This window comes from Culex pipiens, chromosome 1 (genome assembly GCF_016801865.2).
Source record: "Culex pipiens pallens isolate TS chromosome 1, TS_CPP_V2, whole genome shotgun sequence".
Taxonomy (NCBI): Eukaryota; Metazoa; Arthropoda; class Insecta; order Diptera; family Culicidae; genus Culex; species Culex pipiens.
In genome coordinates this window covers 67,224,392-67,245,625 of record NC_068937.1, presented here as the reverse complement: position 1 = coordinate 67,245,625, position 21,234 = coordinate 67,224,392, and the positions used below count along the sequence as shown (strand labels likewise).

The window sequence follows — 21,234 nt, the reverse complement described above, 5'->3', positions numbered from 1 at the left end:
CATCGTCGCTTCAAAAATCAATACCTGGTTTCAAGAAGTTCGAAATGACTTTATTGGAATTTTCTGTTGCCTACATTTAAAATTGAGTACCTTAGTCAAAATAAGGTATTCGTACCGAAGTTTCTCAAGCGAAACTGGAGAATCTCAGTTTGATACCGGAAAAAGTATTCAGCAAAATGTTGACTTAGCATGATGAATTTCTGCGATCAATCCATGAAACTGATCCACATTTATGTTCTATGTTGGTTAGTACAAAACATCATAAAAAGTACCTTTAACATATCCTGAAGCTGTCACAAACTCTATAATCAAATGAATTTTAAGAATATGGTTTGTATTTTATCGTTTTACTTCATAATTAATATTTTGAATAAAATTTATTTTTCTGTTATTTGATTTAACAATTAAAATTTTCACAATTTATGCCCGTAACCCCGGGACTCAAGTTATATGTCATGGACTCACAAAAAGAAACACACAGCAGTAAATAATAAATATTTGACTTAAAATGAATTTATTACGCTTAACAAAATTTTGTTGGAGGGGAGGAGGAGAGGGGGGGGGAAGAAAGAGGAGGGAGGGGTTGTGTTCTTAAAGTGGGGATGTATTAGCTTATCCATAATTTAATAATATAAACTTGCAATACAATATATACGCAATTCTGTTGCACTTGCAAATGTATGAAAAGACTATTTATTATAAACAATCAACTATTGAAAAACATGAAAAGTCATAAAAATCGACGTATATCATTTCAATACCATACAATTACCCAAATTTGTATGAAAAAACATTTAAAAAGCAAAAAAATAATTTGGCCGCCTGTTTGTATGGAGATGGCCCATAGTGCGATGGACGGGGCACGGTGCAGCGTGAAGATTTCGGGAGCGATGTCCGACCCGATCGAATCGCGCAAGGGACTGCGACAAGGCGACGGTATCTCCGGCCTCTGTTTCAACATTGGGCTTGAAGGTGTTATGAGGCGGGCGGGCTTCAACATGCGGGGCACGATCATTAACCGGTCCAACCAGTTCATCTGCTACGCCGACGACATGGACATTGTCGGCAGAACGTTCGAGGATGTGGCCAGGCGGTACACCGAATTGAAGCGGGAAGCGGATAAGGTTGGATTGAAGGTGAATGTTGCGAAGACGAAGTATCTGCTGGCAGGAGGAACCGAGTCCCTTAGGACTCGCATAGGACCGAGCGTGACGATCGACGGCGACGAGTTCGAGGTTGTGGAGGAGTTTGTGTACCTCGGATCGTTGGTTACGTCGGACAACAACTGCAGCAGAGAAATTCGGAGGCGTATCATCACCGGTAGTCGTGCCTACTACGGACTCCACAAGACCTTACGGTCTGGTCACCTTTCCCGGCGTACAAAGTGTACCATGTACGAAACGCTGATAAGACCTGTCGTCCTCTACGGGCACGAGATGGGACGATGCTCGAGGAGGACCTGCAAGCGCTTGAAGTTTTCGAACGGCGAGTGCTTAGGACGATCTTTGGCGGCGTGCGTGTGAACACTGTATGGAGGAGAAGGATGAACCACGAGCTGGCGCAACTCTACGGCAAGCCAAGTATTCGGAAGGTCGCCAAGGCTGGCCGAATCCGGTGGGCCGGACACGTCGCAAGAATGCCGGACGCGCTGGATGCGCGCCAACCGAACCAGACTATCAACCCGGTGAAGTTGGTGTTTAATTCGGAGCCGGTTGGAACGCGGCGAAGGGGGGCGCAACGTGCGAGGTGGTTAGACCAAGTGGAGGAAGATCTGAGAAGTGTGGGAGTTCCGAGTCGGAATTGGAGAGTAGCAGCCCAAAACCGAGTTCAGTGGCAGCGCATCTGGAGACAGCTCATGACCCGGAGGTTGTACGAGCAGTAAAAGTAAAGTAAAGTAAGTAAGGCTAATAACATTTCATGAAAAAACATGAGATTTTCTCACAATGTTACGTAAACGACAAATAATCATAAATCAAAATTAATTTTATTAAAGTTCATATCTCCAAGCTGTGGACGTGATTTTTTTTGTATGTACATTCGAATAAAACAAATTTATTTATAAAAAAACATATTTTTTCAAAAAAAAAGTTACCCATTTGTTAATTGTGTTCATTTGTTCATATCGAGAAGAGCACAGAGCAGTACTTATAAGTATGTCGTTTACGTCACATTGTGAGAAAATCTCATGTTTTTTCATGAAATGTTATCAACAAATATCGTTTTTGAGCGAACAAAATAAATATATCCAAAATATATGCTTTCTCGTTTGTAATCATAGTAGCCAATGTTTTATGCTAAAAACGCTTATATACCAAGAATTTTGAAAATTCGTCACTTTTTGTTCACTAATATCTCGACTTTGCGTGGACATACATTGAATGTTAAAAAAAGCAAAATGATCTCCGTAAAATTTCCTATAAGCATTAGTTTTGGCTGCCAAATTTTTGGCTCGTTTTAGAGAGTGGTTTTTGAATTTTTTTTGGCTAAAAAATACAAATTTTTCTCCCCAAAACGCCCTGCCATGCCCAAACACAAGCTTTTATGGACTATGTCTGTACAAGAATTTGTTCAGGGGACATTAAACTATAACTTAAAGCCAAAGGACCAAATTTGAATGTCTTTAGTATGATTGTTACGCGCATTTCTGAAAAATACTGGAAAAATGCACTTTTTTCATTCAAGCTCCGCGCGCGAGTTGTAAACCATTTTTGGGATTTTTTTGTTGTATTTTTTTTTCAAAATCGTACCATGGGATTTGAACACTTTGTTCGAGGTTCCCATTTTCATGAACGCTTGTTCACGATTTTGGGAACTCTTTTTTCTCCGTGCAGATACCCAAAATTCGATTTCAATCCTGAGATATTCAATAAAAACCGAAATATTTCGTCTCGTGCTAACTTGACACTGCTTGAAAATTGATGTAAGTGTGACAACTGGCCAAAGGGATTTCAGGTCAGAGCGCGTTTGACACAAGTAAGAGCTCGACTACCGTAAACATGTGTAATTATAACCAAACGTCAAACAAACGTGTTGCCTTAAACGCGTGCGTACGTTATATCTATAAATAATCCATCAAGATATGACAGGGTTTCTCACCTCCAGCATAATTTACTTGGCTGTTCTTTTAATAACTTTTATGAACTTGGGTCATGTCTTACTCTGTTTAAAATAATTAATACTTCTACCCCTAGATATTATGGATTTAGCTCGTAGCTGGATTTTCTGGCATCTTTTCACGGTCATTGGAAACGGTCGTGGATAGACCTTGGGGTTCTCAGTTGGAGTGAAAAAATTCAATTTATAGAAAAATTATGGATTAAAATTTTGCTTTTTTATCACTTCTCTGACATTAGGAATAATTGTTTGAACATGCTCGCAATTTTTTTATTCGGTCGGAAAAATATTATTTTTTTGAAAAAACTTTCATTTTTAATCACATGATCACCCCTAATTATGCGACCGCGTGCTCCGTTTGTTTGTCAACAAAGCTGCAGCTGGATTGTGAGACGAAGTGAAGGGGGAAGAGATTTTGACATTTTTATGCCCGCATCTGGCCCGCCGCCTATTTCGTCGGTCGTTGAGTCGCCGGTCGTTTCCAGTGACCGAGTCCAGCTAGGAACTGATCGTACAATATCTAGTTGATAAACTTTTAAATTCTCGCAGTACACGAACAAGAAATTATATAATACCACAGCACAGATCATCACATTACAATGAAAGCTTTTTTGTTAGGGGCGTTGCTAATTGGAACCAGCTTCCTGTCTCTATTCAAAATATACATTCACCGATTGAGTTCCGAAAAGAGCATGAGCATGAGCATGAGAGACCACCCATGGTTGCCCCTCCGTTGCTGAACAGAACCGTAATATCCTTTCAGAACTACTGATCATAGGCTTCGGAGATCTAGTGGCGTTTCCCTTATCAACAGCATGTATGAATGCGCTGAAAAGATAAAACACCGTGATTGCCAAAACTAGATCAGTTGCGAATAGGTAACAGTCATTGGTCACCAACGGCGCCCGCCATGTCAGTTTGTAGATCTCGATTTTAAGGGACGGGAATGTTAGTTAGCGCAAGTTGCTACTAGGGCAGCAGATTCACTCTGTGATTACACCCCACGAGCGACAGGAACCTGAAAATGTGTTAGTGGGATAGGGTGTTTGGTCAGGATTCATCATAGAAGATGATGATGTGACCCAAAATCGAATGTTTTGTTTAGAGGGATGATGTATTGTACGATCAGTTCCTAGCTGGACTAGGTCACTGGAAACGACCGGCAACTCAACGACCGACGAAATAGGTGGCGAGCCAGATGCGGGCATAAAAATGTCAAAAACTCTTCCCCCCTCACTTCGTCTCACCATCCAGCTGCAGCTTTGTTGACAAACAAACGGAGCACGCGGTCGAATGATGGTGGCATCGAGCCAGAATTAGGGGTGATCATGTGATTAAAAATGAAAGTTTTTTCAAGAAAAATAATATTTTTCCGACCGAATAAAAAAATTGCGAGCATGTTCAAACAATTATTCATAATGTCGGAGAAGTGATAAAAAAGCAAAATTTTAATCCATAATATTTCTATAAATTGAATATTTTCACTCCAACTGGGAACCCCTAGGTCTATCCACGACCGTTTCCAATGACCGTGAGAAGATGCTAGAAAATCCAGCTACGAGCAAAATCCACAATATTATTCTCAAGACAAGCAATCGGATGAGACATTTCCCGTTTATCTGTTGTTAAATTTTAAATGATATGGTGTAATCTTAGACAGCCGACTGTGGAAAGATAAAACCAAAGCTATATGTAAAAAGAGGGTAAAATATTAATCTCAGTGAGTTATTTGGAGCGATCTACATACTTGATTATTTAATTAAACGTAAAGCGTACGATCGTGATAATCTGCGATGCGACATAAATGCTACATAACGGATCGAAATCTATTGAAATCGCGAAATCGTGAAGAGATAATTGTAAACAAAGGTTATAATACCGAAAATAGCTTTTATTTAACGACCGATTTTTAATCAAAAACGTGGCGATGACAAGATGTCTATATTTAACGAATTTCTGCAATAAATTTAAAATTCAAACCCGACGGTCAAGGCGAAACCGCCAGAATGCACATAATCAATTGTCAACTCACGCAAACCGCCCGAAAGGAACACTCAAAAATGAAAATGAAAATATAAATGCACGCATACATAAGGGGAGAAACAGACAAGTCAACGACGACGAATTTCAAGCGCGACGATCGATTCCACAAGAGATAGTTCCCTAAAAAACAACATTGTGAATGATTATAATCAGAACAAAAGGAGAGATTTTTTAGCTGAGAAATTATTGTTAAATAGAAATTAAAGAATGACTTAAAAAATGGGATGATAAGCAATAAGCAATAAGAAAACAAGAAAATGAAGAAGGAGAACTTTGCATTAGTGTGAGTGCATGACTCCGTGCCACTAAAACCAAAACAATAACAAACGAACAATGGACCGTGCCAGGAAAAGCAAAACATAAACAATGTCAGTGGCAGTGGAGTGAGAAAGTCAGAGATAACGATTTTGACAACCGCACTACTACACACTCAATCGCGAGTACCTTAGGTAGAAAGCAATGCTCTAGTAGTGCGAAACTTTCTATTCTTCTTCTTTATCACTATTTTTTCAAACTGCATCGGTTCTTCCTTCAATAAATTTTCAATACACTCAAAAAGCTCAAACGATCTCACACCACTGCGCAAAAGCTCACTCTCAGCAAAACAGAGCCGAAGCTATCATTGACTTGTTGTCAAATTGCCAACTCGAAGGAACGGTGGAAATGAAACGTAGTGAAAAAGCTACGCGTAAATAAAAACAAACATCACTTGTTGCTAAGAGAAAAATTCAAGGAATGTCTTTTAAAACAGCAAACAAAGCTGAAAAACACTTCTATCGGAGAACGCGCGTCACTAATTATATCTTCACAACATCTCCAGCACTACAGAATGACAAAATACACGAAAATTCACTACAAATCCCGGAGCACCCGCGACGATCGACCTATAAGAAGTTTGTCTACCATATAATCTGTTTTCAAATTTGTTTTGTTAATAGATAAAAATGTACACGGAGAGACCGTGCCCAGTAGCGTGGTTCACGTTTCTATGAAAAAGACAAAAGTTGTTATTTTGTCTTGCATCAACCGGAATTTCGTTCTTTTATGTCCCCAGAAGCACTCCTGAAAATTTGAGCCCATTTGGTAAGGTCTAGGAGCTCCAGTTTTAATTTGAAATTTATATGGGATTTTGATTTATTTTCCATGGGAAACTATCTTTTTTTCCTTTTTATTCGTTTTTTTTTTATAAATCGATGAAATGACTTGATTCTTATAGTAGGAGATAGGTTTTGAACTGGGGAACAACTTTGTAGAACATACCAACATGCTAGGAAGTGACCCTTTAAAGATACAGATACTTTTAGATGGTGGCTGGCCCCTTCAAAAGCCACCATCTAAAAGTATCTGTATCTTTAAAGGGTCACTTCCTAGCATGTTGGTATGTTCTACAAAGTTGTTCCCCAGTTCAAAACCTATCTCCTACTATAAGAATCAAGTCATTTCATCGATTTATAAAAAAAAATCCTAATACAATGTAAAAAAAGATAGTTTCCCATGGAAAATAAATCAAAATCCCATATAAATTTCAAATTAAAACTGGAGCTCCTAGACCTTACCAAATGGGCTCAAATTTACAGGAGTGCTTCTGGGGACATAAAAGAACGAAATTCCGGTTGATGCAAGACAAAATAACAACTTTTGTCTTTTTCATAGAAACGTGAACCACGCTAGTGCCCAGACATTTTAACAATTAAAATTGTTGATTTTACTTTCGTTAATTTTAACAAAAACGTACTTGTTACTGCAAATATTCCGTTAAAATAACTAAAATTTAGCATTAATTTAATAACCTGTTTGTTGAAAATGCTAGAGGCAAAAAGCTAACAGTTATCCCGAACTAGAATGAACGTGCTCGACTGTTAGCTTTGGTTTTAGGAAAATCAAAAATTTTGTTGTTTGAATATAATTTACATTTGGTTGAATATTTAAAAGATGAACTTGGGTTTGTTTACGTCTGTCATTTGAAGTCAGGATTCGAACGAGAGCGGTCGATTTGTTGAGTTTGTGTTGTTAATTATGAAGTGAGAGGATGTGAAAGGTGAAAATTACACTATTTTGCAACACTTTGATGTGCCACTTCAACATTAGCTAAATAGTGGGGAGGTGGAATTGATGAGTAGGTTTGTTGATAATTTCTTTGCAGGCGATAAACTATGAAGAGCAAGAGGACGATTTGCCATGAGGACCTCCAATGCGAGTGAGTTGAAGATGTTAGAAGAATGTTTGATGGGACGAGAGGGCAATAGAAGGGAAATGCGGGCCGACTCTTCACGGATAGAGCAGCCCGGGCAAATATAAAAAAATATATATATATAAAATATATAAAAGAAGATAATTATTATCTTGAAAGTTTTGTTGCAATACGACTGCTCAATAAACTGGTAAGTAAAACTCAAAATATTTTTTTCCAGGAATCGGAGTACGTTGAATAAATTGAATCAAATGCAATGAAAGTTTCTTGCCAAAAGTAATTGTTAAATTAATGCAACCTTGGTAAGTAGCATTATTGATATTTCTTCTTTCCTCAATATAATTTCATTTATTTACGTTCCTTTTTTCAGTTTATAGCCGAAATTAAGAATTTTGTATTAAATTACTAATACATTTCACATGTCTATTTGCAGCAAAAGGTTCACTTTAGTGAAAATTCTGTTTCCAACCACAAGAAAAATAACTAAACCTGAGACCATTGTAGATGATGATGACTTATCGGATGATTTCACAGTAATGGTAAGTGAATACAACACTTAATTTTATACAACATAATAAAAATATAAGCTTAAAACTTGGTGAAAATTTTGCTCGATTTCTATTTTTCAGGAATTCATGTTAAATTAAACATCTTTTTTTAAATATGTTTAACAAAATTTGTAATATGCTTTTTCATTATTTTTAGTTTTATGCAACGTAATTTTTTAAAACATTAATCAAACTTTACATGTTTTATAACAACAGTTAAAAAAAAGTTTTGTTTTGATGCTTTTTAACAGTAACTTAACAACTTCATGCACAAAAAAAAAACAAATTAGTACAAAACGTTAAATTTTTAGGCAGAATAAATGCGAAAATAAAAACACTCAGCATTAATTTGTGAGGCATTATTACAAAATTTTCGGCAAATTCAATATTAATATTGCTAACAACAGCTAATTATTGACTACATGTACGAATATTTTTCTGAATTCAAGTAAGACAATAGTTAAAATATAGCTAGAAATTCGGCCCAGCCTATATCGTTAGATGATTAAAAAAAATATATATCAACACTTACATAAATTATGTCTAATTAAGAAATGTTTTGTTATAAAATACTAATAATTTGCTGCATGAAAAAATATTTCGGTTGATACAACGAAAAAAAAATGTTGAAAAAAAGTTGAAAAACATTTCCCAGCCAGTCTTCAAAAGAATATTCCACAATATTTCAGCTGAAAACAAGAAATTTTTAGTTAATTTTCTGAAAAAAATATTCTAGCAGTCGACTGCTAGAATTTTTTTCGGCCATTTAACCAACAAAAATGGCAATTCCAAGTATTTTTTAGTTAATTTTAATTATCGGTGGTCAGCAATTTCGGGTTAACAAAATCAACAATCAATTGTTGAAAAAAAGCTGTGTAAAAATTAACCCATACTTTTAGTTAAATTAACCAAGATTTTCTTAGATTTGCCCCGGCCGGTCTCTCCGTGTATCAACCTTTAACATTTTTGCCGATTTACATGTATGTAACCTCTTAATTGGTAAAATATATTTGTATGCATTTTAACTTCACAACTGCAATAATACAGTAGCTTTTGAACGGCCCGAGCGGTTTAGGCTTTCAGGATTTTTGTGATATTTACTTGTAGAGTCAAAACAGATCAGTAAACTTCACTTATTTGTATATTACACTTTTTAACGATTACATTTTTGCGGTAACACTCTCAACTTTTACGCGCACGATCACATCACTCAACTTTTTGTTGCTAATTTCATTAAGACCTTTGTCGAGCCAATTCTCTACGTTGAAGCCAGACTTGTCCTCCAGACCTCTTCGCCGAGCCATGCCAGACCCGAACTCCTAAGTCCCGGGTGGACTCTTCACGGCGGCTAAGTCCCGGCGGACTCTTCACAGCGGCTAAGTCCCGGCGGACTGCGGCCTCCACCGCTAAGTTCGGCTGGACTGGGGCCTCTGCTACTGGTGGCTGCTGGCGGGTCCGGCTGGTCTGGGGCTTCTTCAGGATCTGGAACTGGACTGGGCTTGAACTGGCTGGAACTGATTGGAACTAACTGCCCTCCTCAAGAATTTTGGGGTTTTCATAGTCAGTCCCCGAAAACTCTACTAAATTTTGTTCTGCTAAAAGTGGTCCGTTTCGATGAGAAGCATCGATGAACCTCATGAATTAAATTATGCAGACCTCTGCAATTCTTCATGACTTTCCGTATGGTGTAGTGAGTACACCTCAAAATCGGAAGTCATGGATTCGAACAATTGTCGTGAAACTTTAAATTATGTTATTGGAATATCAAAATTATGTTCCTCAAACATTCTCAAAAATGTTGGTCAATAATGAGAAGGTCGAATTCTCCATTGAACAAACATGCCAATGAATTTGGTTAAGCCACACCCTCAATTTCCCCTGTGTAATAACATCGCACATTCATAATTAACCATTTTTTGATTGCCTAACAATTGGCGAAATTTAATAAAGGGCTTTTCAGGTGAGGATGACTCATGATCCACACCTGTACATAAGCTTAATTATTTGTCGCGCAACGCGAGTCGACGTGTAAAATTATTTATGCTTGCGTAAGCGCGCATGGTCAGAACTGTGGTGAGGATCGAAAAATGGACAAATTTAATAATTTAAATTTGAGGTCGCTGCACTTTACATACCATGTGATAATGCCTCCATCATTTTTATCACGTCTTCAAATTGTTGTCTGTACATAAGTCCAAGACATCAGCCGAAAAAAATTCTAGCTGTCGACTGCTAGAATATTTTTTTCAGAAAATTAACTAAAAATTTCTTGTTTTCAGCTGAAATATTGTGGAATATTCTGTTAAAAAATGGCTGGGAAATATTTTTCAACAATTTTTTTTCGTTGTATCAACCGAAATATTTTTGAATGCAGCAAATTATTAGTGGTTTATAACAAAACATTTCTTAATTAGACATAATTTATGTAAGTGTTGATATATATTTTAAATTTAATTATCTAACGATACAGGCTGGGCTGAATTTCTAGCTATATTTTAACTAATGTCTTACTTGAATACAGAAAAATATTTGTACATGTAGTCAATAACTAGCAGCTGTTAGCAATATTTTATTGAATTTGCAGTAAATTTTGTAATAATGCCTCACAAATTAATGATGAATGTTTTTATAATCGCATTTAATCTGCCTAAAAATTTAACGTTTTGTACTACTTTGTTTTTTTTTGCATGAAGTTGTTAAATTACTGTTTAAAAGCATCAAAACAAAACTTTTTTTAACTGTTGTTATAAAACCTGTAAAGTTTAATTAATGTTTTATATAATTACGTTGCATTAAACTAAAAAATAATAAAAAAGCATATTACAAATTTTGTTAAACATATTTAAAAAAGATGTTTAATTTCTCGTGAATTCCTTAAAAATAGAAACCGAGCAAAATTTTCACCAAGTTTTAAGCTTATATTTTTATTATGTTGTATAAAATTAAGTGTTGCATTCATTGTGAAATCTTCCGATAAGTCATCATCATCTACAATGGTCTCAGGTTTAGTTATTTTTCTTGTGGTTGGACACAGAATTTTCACTAAGTGAACCTTTTGCTGCAAATAGACATGGGAGATGTATTAGTAATTTAATACAAAATTCTTAATTTCGGCTATAAACTGAAAAAAGAAACGTAAATAAATGTAATTATATTGAGGAAAGAAGAAATATCAATAATGCTACTCACCAAGCTTGCATTAATTTAACAATTAGTTTTGGCAACAAACTATCATTGCATTTGATTCAATTTATTCAACGTACTCCGATTCCTGAAAAAAATATTTAAAGTTTTACTTACCAGTTTATTGAGCAGACGTATTGCAACAGAACTTTCAAGATAATAATTATCTTCTTTTATATATTTTACATATTTTTATTTTATTATATTTTACTTCATCTCAATTTTTTATGTTGTCATGTGTACGCATTTCTATGTAATTTATAATTGATGATTCTGAAAAAAATAATGGTTCATTAAGATTTTATCCGTCGTGAGCACGAAGATTTTTAATGATTCAGTTTTCTAATAAAAATCACATTAGATAAATTATTGTGCAAAAATAAACCCATACTTACTTGGATTAACCAACATTTTGTTAAATTTGCCCGGGCTGCTCTATCCGTGAAGAGTCGGCCCACATTTCCCTTCTATTGCCCTCTCTTTCCATCAAACATTCTTATAACGTGTTCAACTCACTCGCATTAGAGGTCCTCATGGCGAAGGTCGTCCTCTTGCTCTTCATAGTTTATGCAAAGAAATCATCAACAAACCTACTCACCAATTCCACCTCCCCAGTTGCAACACTTTGATTTGCCACTTCAACATTAGCTAAATAGTGTAATTTTTACCTTTCACATCCTCTAACAACACAAACTCAACAAATCGACCGCTCTCGTTCGAAGCCTGACTTCAAATGACAGACGTAAACAAACCCAAGTGTATCTTTTAAATATTCAACCTAATGTAAATTATATTCAAACAACAAAATTTTTGATTTTCCTAAAACCAAAGCTAACAGTCGAGCACGTTCATTCGAGTTCGGGAAATCTGTTAGCTTTTTGCCTTTAGCATTTTCAACAAACAGGTTATTAAATTATTACTGAATTTTGGTTAATTAAACTGAAAATTGACAGTAACAAGTACGTTTTTGTTAAAATTAACGAAAGTAAAATCAACAATTTTAATTGTTAAAATTTCTGGGCACAGTCTCTCCGTGAAATAACAAGACGCGTCTTTTCATGCCCAAGCAAAACACACGACTGATTTATTTCTCGTTTTATCACGCACACATTCTCAACTTCTCTCTCGGCTGACCTGCTCTCTCATTACGCTACATGAACGCTCTCTCTTCTCACTCTCTCTCTCTTCTCTGCCACACTCATTCACTACATCCTCGTTCTTTCCTACTGAGCAATTCTCTACGAAATCGGTCTTTTTTCTTCAATTTTAATTTTTGTATTTTTTAATCCGACTGAAACTTTTTTGGTGCTTTCGGTATGCCCAAAGAAGCCATTTTGCATCATTAGTTTGTCCATATAATTTTCCATACAAATTTGGCAGCTGTCCATACAAAAATGATGTATGAAAATTCAAAAATCTGTATCTTTTGAAGGAATTTTTTGATCGATTTGGTGTCTTCGGCAAAGTTGTAGGTATGAGAAAAGGACTACACTGGAAAAAAATGATACACGGTAAAAAAAATTTGGTGATTTTTTTTATTTAACTTTTTATCACTAAAACTTGATTTGCAAAAAAACACTATTTTTATTTTTTTTTTATTTTTTGATATGTTTTAGAGGACATAAAATGCCAACTTTTCAGAAATTTCCAGGTTGTGCAAAAAATCATTGACCGAGTTATGAATTTTTTAATCAATACTGATTTTTTCAAAAAATCGAAATATTTGTCGCAAAATTTTTTCAACTTTATTTTTTGATGTAAAATCAAATTTGCAATCAAAAAGTACTTTACTGAAATTTTGATAAAGTGCACCGTTTTCAAGTTAAATCCATATTTAGGTGACTTTTTTAAAAATAGTCACAGTTTTTCATTTTTTTTTTTCGAGAAAGTGGTGGAAGATTCTGGAATCATTGAAAAAGAGGTTCGCGTCGAGGCCTTGGAAGTTGGGCCATCAGTCGTGTGGTGTTCGTCGGGGGGATCAGTGTGTGATGTCGCGCGCGAGAATCCGCAAGAAAGTGGTGGAAGATTCTGGAATCATTGAAAAAGGCATTCTCGTTGTCGTGTGTATGTTGAATTTCTGCAGTTGAGCCGGTTGCTCGCGTTCCGGACGGGGTAAATTCGTAGTGAAGTTTGCTGTGAATAAATCGTGCGCGAAGAACTCAACGAAGTTTTTAGAATTAATTGAAACAGTTGGGTATATGAACACTATTTGAGGTTTACATGAAGTAAACATTACGCGAGTGAAGAATTGATAAGTCCTTCTTATAGCGTCGTAACTCGGGAGGCATCGATTATGTTTTACTTTCTATTCATATCATCTACTTAGATTGAATCCTGATCTATTTTCGATTGCACGTAAATCGTTAATTATAATTACATTTCGTTTTGAAAGACCTTCCCATAGCATCGATGCTCGGATGGCACGCCGGCGGTTTGAAGTAAAAAATACGTGAATGATAAGTCCTTCTCACAGCGCCGTAGCTCAGAAGGCAACGATTATGATTCACATTCTGGTCATATCATCTACCAAGATGAATCCTGACCTTCCCTTTCCTTCCCCTACTAACACAATTCCCCCACTTCCCGTGATGCTTGAAGGAGATGCTGTGGATTCAACGGTCTGGCAGCGGACAAACTCTGTGTCTGATGAGTCTGCAACTTCAACTATCGGACTAACATTCCTACCTTTGTTGAACTGCATCTCCTTGGGGGGCGCCGGTATTGACTAAAAGCAGAGATACAGTGAGGATGATTAGCTCCCACTATTCATCTGTTGGTTCATTGTGTAACTTCTGCTGATCCGTCAATAACGGAGTAGCAGCTCATTGGCAGTCAACCATGCTCATGCTCATGCTCATGCTCAATAGTCGCAGTTTTTCATTTTTTTAAATTAGTGCACATGTTTGCACACTTTTGGAAAAAATATTTTTAAAAAGCTGAGAAAATTCTCTATATTTTGCTTCTTTGGACTTTGTTGATACGACCTTCAGTTGCTGAGATATTGCAATGCAAAGGTTTAAAAACAGGAAAATTGATGTTTTCTAAGTCTCACCCAAACAGCCCACCATTTTTTAATGTCGATATCTCAGCAACTAATGGTCCGATTTTCAATGTTAATATATGAAACATTTGTGAAATTTTCCGATCTATTCGAAAACATTATTTTCAAAATTTTCAAATCTAGACTAACATTTCAAAAGGGCCAAACATTGAATATTACGACAACTTGAAAAGCTATCGTGTAATTAATTGATTGAATAATACACCTGGAAATATACCCTACAATCTTCCAAGAAATATTATTAGGAGCTCTGATTCAAGTCGTTTAGGTTACAAGCCTATCGTTTCTTAAATCATCACTTCAAAAAGATTGAAAATTTAAACAATTCCTTCAAAATTCCTAAAATTCTTTTGCTTCATCTTCCCTGAATCCAATCATAACCTTAAATTTAAGTTTTGCAAGTGATGCCTATCGATTCTTAAAAAATCATGTCAAGTCCGTCGAAATGCACAAAGAAGCCCTGCCGGAGGCTGTGCCCGGAGACAACGTCAAGAACGTGCCCGTCAAGGAACTGCGTCGTGGATACGTCGCCGATGACTCGAAGTTTCACCGCCCAGGTCATCGTGCTGAACCACCCCGGTCAGATCTCTAACGGATACCCCGTGCTGGATTGCCACACCGTTCACATTGCTAGGGAGTTCAGCAAGATCAAGGAGAACATCTTTCGTCGTTCCGGCAAGTCCACCGAGGATCATCTAAAGTCCATCAAGTCTGGTGATGACGCTATCGTCTTCCTGGTCCCACCCAAGCCTCCAGCAGTCGATTTCCGGTTTGTCCTGCCGGTACTTGCGAGAAATCAGTTTTTGCCAAAAGATTCAAACAAAACAAATAAATAAAAGTGTTTATTTCTGCTTTTTGCTTAGTTTTTTTTTAATGCGGTTTCGATGCCTTTGGTCCGCAGAAAAAAAAGGTTGGGTAAACAGTCTTGAAAGGCGCCGATGTCCTCCGAGTCCTCGTTCTGGATGAACGAGTGTGCTGTCCACGCCACTTCCAGGCCGATGTCACGCAACACCGACTTAACGTCGTGCGCAATCGAGGAATGATCGGTCAGGGCCTGGTTGAGCGCGTTCTCGGCGCCGTGGCTCAGGAATTTTACTGACCTCGTGGATTTTCATAATTTGGACGATCGTTTCGGCGATACCGATTTCGAAGAGCGTTTTTTTTTCACGCAGCGGAACGTGATCTCTGCAATGTCCACCAGCACCCTACACACCTTCAGATCATCCTCCTCCGGATGACAATCCGAAGACGTCCTGCAGCTGCTCGGCGCGAAATACCCAAAACACAATATTTCGTTCCGATTCCGGCTTGCATGAGATGCCGGATTTTTCTATGGAACTGGTCCTGCAAGGGGTAGGATCTTGGGTAGGATCCATGACAGCCTTGGGTAGGATCGACGCCGTAAATAGCTGCCAGCAATAAAACCGGAACGGGATCTTTTTTCCGCTCCACGTTAGGGCTTAGTTTTGTGTCTGTCAAAATCAGTCGTCTCTCTCTGGTGCCAAATGTCAGTGTCAAAATTCGTTACGTCGTTTGGGAGGATTGAAAAACTTTGAGTGGCTCAATGTTACTCAAAATTATTCAAACTTTCTCAATATAACTCTCTGTCCTACCCCTTGACTTTAACAATATTGAAATCTGAAAACAATTTTCCAACTTCCCAAACATCGATAAAATTTACCTCTTATTAAATCTTCCCTCCGGGACCGTGGTGTAGGGGTAAGCGTGATTGCCTCTCACCCAGTCGGCCTGGGTTTGATCCCGGACGGTCCCGGTGGCAAATTTTGAGACGAGATTTGTCTGATCACGCTTCCGTCGGACAGGGAAGTAAATGTTGGTCCCGGTCTAACCTAGAGGTTAGGTCGTTAGCTCAATCCAGGTGTAGGAGTCGTCTCCCTGGGTCCTGTCTCGGTGGAGTCGCTGGTAGGCAGTTGGACTCACAATCCAAAGGTCGTCAGTTCGAATCCCGGGGTGGATGGAAGCTAAGGTGTAAAAAGAGGTTTGCAATTGCCTCAACAATCAAGCCTTCGGACACCTAGTTTCGAGTAGGAATCTCGCAATCGAGAACGCCAAGGCAATGCTGTAGAGCGAATAATTTGATTTTTGATTTTAAATCTTCCCTCAATTTCAATCATGAGCACGAATTTAAACCTGTCTATTCATAAATCATTTCTCAAAGATATAAAAAAAGTCTTCCCAAACTTTTCCAACAATCGATAATATTTATGTATTAATAGATCTTCCCTGAATCCAATTATAAACTCAAATTTTAGTCGTGTAGGTTACAAGCCTATTGTCTGTTAAATCATCACTTCAGCTTGTTCAGCAATCGATAATATAACAATATACGAATTCCAATCATTGACGAGCCAAATTTTCCATGAATTTTGAATATTTCGGACACAAAAATAAGCTCTAAATTAGGTCGTGTAGGTTATGAGCCTATCGATTCTCAAAACCATAACTTTAACAATATTAAAAATCTGAAAATTCCATTCCTAACTTCTCCAACAATCGATAAAATTTATCTTTTAAAATCCAAACATGAGCTCAAATTTAAGCCGTGTAGGTTATAAGCCTATCGATTCTTAAATCATCACTTCAAAAGATTGAAACTTCGTTAAAAATTACATACTTTTCCAGCAATCGATTATATTTATCCTTTAATATAACTCTCCGAATATATTTTTAGGTAAAAAAATATATCATCTTCTATGCTCTACCCTCGCAGGGGATTCAAGCCCACAAACTCAAAAAATTACGCTCTACCCTCACAGGGGACTCAAGCTAAAAAAACTCCAGCAATCACGCTTTACCCTCTCAGGGGACTCAAGCTCACAAACTCCAATAGTCATGCTCTACGCTCACAAGGGACTCAAGCTCAAAACTCCAGCAAATACACTCTACCCTCACAGGGGACTCAAGCTAAAAAAAGTCATCTTCCAGGCTCTACCCTCGCAGGGGACTCAAAGCTCAAAGCTTCATCTACCAGGCTCTAACCTCGCAGGGGACTCAAGCTCAAAAAAATCATTTTCCATGCTCTACCCTCGCTGGGGGCTCAAGTTTAAATATTTATCATCCACGCTCTACCCTCACAGGGGACTCAAGCTCAAAACTCAAAATATCACGTTCTACCCTCACAGGGGACTCAAGCTAAAAACTCCAAAAATCAAGCTCTACCCTCACAGGGGACTCAAGCTCAAAAAGGCCAACAATCACGCTCTACCCTCACAGGGGACTCAAGCTCAAAAAAACTCAAAAAATCACGCTCTACCCTCACAGGGGACTCTAGTTCAAAACTCCTACAATCACGCTCCACCCTCACAGGGGACTCAAGCTCAAAACTCAAAATATCGCGCTCTACCCTCACAGGGGACTCAAGCTCAAAACTCCAACAATCACGCTCTACCCTCTCAGGGGACTCAAGCTCAAAGTTTTTATAATCACGCTCTACCCTCTCAGGGGACTCAAGCTCACAAACTCCAATAATAACGCTCTACCCTCTCAGGGGACTCAAGCTCAAAACTTAAAAAATCACGCTCTACCCTCACAGGGGACTCAAGCTCAGAAAAACTCAAAAAATCACGCTCTACCTTCACAGGGGACTCAAGCTCAAAACTCCAGCAATCACGCTCTACCCTCTCAGGGGACTCAAGCTCAAAACTCCAAAAATCACGCTCTACCCTCACAGGGGACTCAAGCTCAAAACTCCAAAAATCACGCTCTACCCTCACAGGAGACTCAAGCACAAAAAAACTCAAAAAATCACGCTCTACACAGCAAAAAATCAGATGGTAAAATCGCATGCAAAAGCATGCACATCACCTTCGTCAAAATAAACACTTAATATTACACACTGCATGTACAATTTTTGTAAACTCAAAAAAAAGTTGCAACCGACGGGATTCAAACCCAGCACCAACAGTAAGGACTGGCGCCTTAGCCCACTCGGCCATCAGACCGATGAAGAATGGAAAGGATGAACGCATATATCCGCTTGACAATTCGGTCAAGTAGGTTTCCCATACGAATGAGCTACATATTTCAGGGTGTAAAATCACATCAAATTGCATGAAATAATGCAATATTTATTTTACACCCTGGCCTTTTACACGCAGCTGGATTACTACTTTTTTAGCTGTGTACCTTCACAGGGGACTCAAGCTCACAAACTCCAAAAATCACGCTTTACCCTCACAGGGGACTCAAGCTCAAAACTCCAACAATCACGCTCTACCCTCTCAAGGGACTCAAGCTCACAAACTCCAACAATCACACTCTACCCTCTCAGGGGACTCAAGCTCAAAGTTTTTATAATCACGCTCTACCTTCTCAGGGGACTCAAGCTCACAAACTCCAACAATCACGCTCTACCCTCTCAGGGGACTCAAGCTCAAAGTTTTTATAATCACGCTCTACCCTCTCAGGGAACTCAAGCTCAAAAACTCCAACAATCACGCTCTATCCTCGCAGACTCTAGCACTCAAGCACAAAAAACAACGACATTACTGTTTTCAAGGTTCAACGTGATAATGTCCAGGCAAGTTTACCACGAGTCTTCCAGACCAATGATCGGCAAACAGATCGTTCATATTTTTCTGCTGAACGATAAAACGAGGAAACCTTAAAATCGCATACAAAGCCGTTGAAAACTTTTATACAGCCTCTCAATTATTAAACAATTTTAACCGCAAAACTAACCCGAACCAATCCGAGCCTCTCACTAGAAGCAGTCCAAACATTATGCATTTAAATTACCCATGATTAAATCTCAACAACGTTAATCTTGTTGTTAAACAACAACACTCGAGAAAAGTATTAGTCGTACATAACTCTTCAATTCCAGCACCGGTACTACAAAAATCTAAAATTCCGTCCAACATCGGACCGCCATCGGCCCAACAGTAGAGTGATTACTATACAAAAACCTTCGTGAAAAGCCGGCCCACATTTATCTGTACTTTGTTCTTCTTACCTTAGCGGGGGAAACGCATACACTCAGATGTCATCTTTTTTTTCCTTTTTACATTTTTTTTCTTTCGGGGGCTACTGTAAACTTTCAGCAAAAAAGAACCACCCGAACACAGCACAACAAAAAAAAAAACAAAAATCGCCAATATGTCTTTCCCCACAACACAGTTCGTTTGTAACCTCTCTGCTGCCACCAAGGTCACAGGCGTCAGATTTTCAACACTGCTGCAACTTCAAAAAAAAAAACACTTACGCCATCATGGCGGCTGCTCATAGCCGCACGCCAAACAATCTCACAAACACAGCTGCTGTAAAATTTCTTCTTAAACCATCCAAACACAACTGAAGGAAGTGAAAAATCGCCACTCCGTCATTCCAAACAATAAAGCTCGGCTACAAATCTTCTGCTACTACCATGGTCAAACAAAAACCGACGCCATCATGGCTGCTGCTGCTGCTGCACTGCAAATACGTTTCGCCTAGCAAAAACGCAAAATTCACTTCATTTTCACAAAATTACTCTACACACTCGCGATGGGAGCAATTGCTGCTCCATTGTCGTGACTTTCACCTGATTTATTCCACGATTTACCAATATTTCGGATTCAAATAACAAGACTTGTCTTTTCATGCCCAAGCAAAACACACGGCTGATTTATTTCTCGTTTTCTCACGCACACATTCTCAACTTCTCTCTCGGCTGACCTGCTCTCTCATTACACTACATGAACGCTCTCTCTTCTCACTCTCTCTCTCTTCTCTGCCACACTCATTCACTACACTGAGCAAAACTTACACAGCGCATCGAAGTGTTTCGCACATGATCTAACCCTGCAGTACAGAGCACTCAAATATCAATCGCAAAACACTTGAAATTGCGGTGATTGGCCATGAAATAATTTCAATAGCCAAACACTTGAATTTTAAATGGTGTTGAAAAATAATAGTACGTACAAGCGATATACAGGTTCTCGTTTGCTAGTCGTGCACGCTACCACTACGCCGGCCGGCCAGTTGAAAACGATAGAGTTTTTTGTGCTACTAGTTCTAGCCTCGCTTCAACCCATCGATAAAAGTCGCGCTAAAATCAATCAGTGAAACACATTAAATTCAAGTGGAAAATCACGTTGACTTTGAATAGTGCTTGTTTTGTGTAGGTCTTAAGATCAATTTCAAGTGTTTTCCTCATCACTTTGAATAGAGCTTTATGACGTTTCGCGTACACACACTGGCGCACCATTTGATTTTGCTGACCGGACAAAATTTAACCTCAATCTTTTTCGTGTACGTACACGCAATACATGCGCACGTAGATACCTCTATAGTTCAAATTCATGAGCAAAACACTTGAAAAGCTTGAGCCACCCGAATGACAATAACGTGTCCAAAAATACCTAAAAGTTAATCGCTCGAACACTTGCATTTGATCGTGATTTGGATTGATGTTGAAACACAAACCAATTAGATCTATGATGTGGCTTTATTCAATAATTCATGTGTTTGGGCACTTGAATAAAAAGTGTGGCATATTTTCAGTGTACACTGAGTTGCTTGTCGAGACTCCATTCACCGATTGAGTTCCGAAAAGAATGCATAAACTGCAGGTCCCTGTGAAGGCGGCCATTTTCTTGAAACCAAAACATCTGACGCCGACGAGAAGATAAAGAAGAAAACAAAAAAAAACACATCTGTCAAATTCATCAAATTGTATCAACAAACCGAACCGCGTGTTTCGATCCACTCTGATTTTTGTTTGAATGACAACATATCAAGGATTTCGCCTAAAAAAATGACAATTTCATAAACGGGTTCCTTTAGAGCCAACCCGTCAGCGAATCTGGAACGCGGCAAAAAAGCTACTCCTCGACACCTCACCGAGAAATTCCTTCCTGCAAGCTTACTGTTAGCAGGACGCGGAACCGTACTACCCCTATCCGCTCCCTCCACTGACAACGATAACTAGATCAAACCCGGCCATTCCGGTGCAAACAACCGTCATCAGCCTAGCCAGTGGTGCAGGTCGAGCAGGTTGTGTTTTTATATTTCGGCTTCAAAAAACCATTCGGGGTGCTCCTTCTTGAACGAACCCCCGTTATTTTCCGGATAGATAGCTAGACCACGAC

At 38.3% G+C, this 21,234-nt stretch overlaps 1 pseudogene; it reads left to right on the top strand.

Moving 5' to 3' along the window:
- The first annotated feature begins 998 nt into the window (after positions 1-998).
- LOC120428375 (elongation factor 1-alpha-like) lies at positions 999-16,478 on the top strand (annotated as a pseudogene).
- Positions 16,479-21,234: the final 4,756 nt, after the last annotated feature.